At 38.4% G+C, this 2,624-nt stretch overlaps 1 protein-coding gene across 1 annotated transcript in view; it reads right to left on the minus strand.

The window, feature by feature from the left end:
• The window catches only part of LOC106962914 (SEC14-like protein 1), a 32,554-nt gene extending 30,853 nt beyond the window's left edge, over positions 1-1,701 (minus strand). Inside the window, exon 1 of the mRNA XM_015057564.1 lies at positions 1,355-1,701. The gene's annotated coding sequence lies outside the window, so the exon portion shown is untranslated. The remainder of the gene's footprint in view (positions 1-1,354) is intronic.
• Between the last annotated feature and the right edge of the window lie 923 nt (positions 1,702-2,624).

The following is a 2,624-nucleotide window of genomic DNA, read 5'->3' on the forward strand; positions in this document are numbered from 1 at the left end:
AAAAAAAAAACATATTCTTTAGTAAAGTTACATACTGCAGCTTTAAGGCCATGTCGTGCAGACTGGGTAGCTGGAGTTATATGCTTGCCACGTCAAACTGCAAAGCTTGATCAAAGAGTAAACGCTAACATGGCTTTTGTTGATTTAGAAACAGGACAATGACAATCAAGTGTCAGTGCAAACATTCTCAGGAAATGTTTTCCTTCCTTGTCCTAAAGGTCAAACAAAACTACGAGCCATTACGAGAGAAAGGACCACTACTGTAAAGAAATAGTCAATTAATGCTGCTATAATTTTGTAGATGCTGGTCATTTCGCCTCTTCACCATTTCATAATTTTGTGATTTTATTCAGTCTGCCTCAGATGGACATCAGAACCCAAACAAACAGAAATGGGTGCAACAAAAAAAGAGCCCTGGGGAAACCAAAAGACACTAAAGTGAAATGTGAGAATTGGGCTTTTTATTGACTCGATTATCTCAACAATAAAAAGGAAAAATAAATTATTACTCAACGGTTTGTGTTCACAGAAAGAAAATGGTTTGCTTACAAGTATGACATTTAATTTGGATGGGACAAAATGTTGTAGAGCAGGTCCCAAAGGTTGGGGGGGGGGACAAACTAGCAAAGGTCGAGAGACAAATGTGCAAACTAAACAATTTAGAAGGCAGGAGCCCAAATTAAAAAGGACGGATGGATAGCTATATATATTTTCTCCTCATTTAGAAAACAGCAGATCAGCAGGTAAAAAAAAAAGAATAAGTTTTTAGGACAGATCTTTCCTCATAAGCGATCAGTTTGGTACCTGGAGCTCCATCCTGATACGTTTTCGGGTAATGTTTTGATCTGGTTTTACTTCGTGTTAGCAGAAACCGGTTGTTGTGTTCGAACAGGTTTAACCGAACTGAGGACTAAACCTGTTCAGTACATTTTAAAAAGGCTGTAAACAAAAACTGAAATTAGAGCAATATTTACACCTAAATTAGAATTGACGCAGCTAACTGTGTCAATGCAGTGGTACATTATTGTTAAAATGTTCCACTCTGTCACTGATGGGATTTTAAAAGGGAAATTCAGCTTTTCACCCAACCCTTCATTTTCTTCGTCTATTAATAATATCGAGATTTGACCATATCTATTAAGTATTGTGACGTTTCAAAAATCATGTAAGAGGTAGACTACCTGAAAATACTTAGTAGATGGCATCATACCTATAATTATCACAGTAAATAGGTCAAAACCCGCTCGCGTTAGCTAACATAAAACAGTTCAAACTGATTGAGACTAGCCCGAAAGCTAACACTAACTTCACAAACAGACATTAGCTTCGCACAGCTTTCACAGCATGTACGTACCGGTGATTCTGGGAGAAGAGTAAATGTTTACTTTTTTTTCAGTCGTGATCTCTTCTGGAAGGGGAACCAGTGTGAATTCTTGCCATTCCGCTCCCCTCGGCTCTTCACTTCACCCCCGGCTCCGCGGCTAACGACGGTTAGCTTCGTAACGCTAGCTGGCCATGTAGCAGGAACAAATAGCCAAGATAGCTAACCGTAAACAAAGTTACTTTTACAGACAAACCGTCTAGAACACTGAATTCTTGGGGGAAATAAACGTCCCACTCAGCCCACCGCAGCTGAGTAGAGCCCAAGCGGATGGAGAAGTGTGGGCATGGGAGGACAGCAGTGGTATTTCTCTCTCGGTGGCTCCTCCCTGTTTCTCTGAGCTCGGTGTTTTTCCACCTCCCACTTCTGCGTTCATAAAAATCAACGCTCATGTGAAGGACAGACAGCAGAGGACACATTACCGTACCAGAATTAAACTGGGCCCTAAGCTCCAAAAGTCACAGAACATACCGTGTGGATATTACAACTGGCAAAAAAGACGAAGAAGAAAAAAAAGAGAGATTATTTTCAGTTTCATTATGCAACCAGCTCAGATTCAGATTAATATCATATGTTCCCCGTGCAAAATAACACTGGTACTTGCTGTAAATCCTAATTCTCCAGCCTGCATGTGACTCAAATGTCACAAGACATAATGAATATTTAAAAAAAAAAAAAAAAAAAAAAACTTAATATATGTCTGCTGGACCCATAACCAACTGGGAATTACAGAAAACCGGTTTTAAAACACAGATGCAACTACTTTAAAAAGGTTAAAATCATTTTCAGATTCATCACATAAAGGTTATATTTTAAGAGTGTGTGTCTGTTAATTTTAATGTTATCGCAACTATTACTATGAAAATAAGATTAAATATGCCATAGACATATATGATTCTTTGGGTAATGAATTCAATTCAATATGTTTGAATTCAATATCTTCAATTCACGTTCATGACATGAACCTTAGGGGATATTTCAATTAACTCAGACGCATCTGCAATGGCACAAAAGTCTCAGCTGTACTTTGAATGCATCAGCATGAGTAAAGGAACACTTGGCGACTAAATGCCTTAAGCAGCTGTGCTTTCAACATGAATTTAAGCAGCTGAGCTCACATGTCTCAGATGACAAAACAAAACAAAACATGAGAGCTGCACATTCAAGAGAGGAAAAAGACTGAATGAAGTGAGGATCCAATATTTGAAACAAAACTGAAAAAGGTACACAAAGAAGAAACCAC

This window comes from Poecilia latipinna, unplaced genomic scaffold (assembly GCF_001443285.1).
Source record: "Poecilia latipinna isolate Pla-1442-1.1 unplaced genomic scaffold, P_latipinna-1.0 Scaffold1472, whole genome shotgun sequence".
NCBI classification, from domain to species: Eukaryota; Metazoa; Chordata; class Actinopteri; order Cyprinodontiformes; family Poeciliidae; genus Poecilia; species Poecilia latipinna.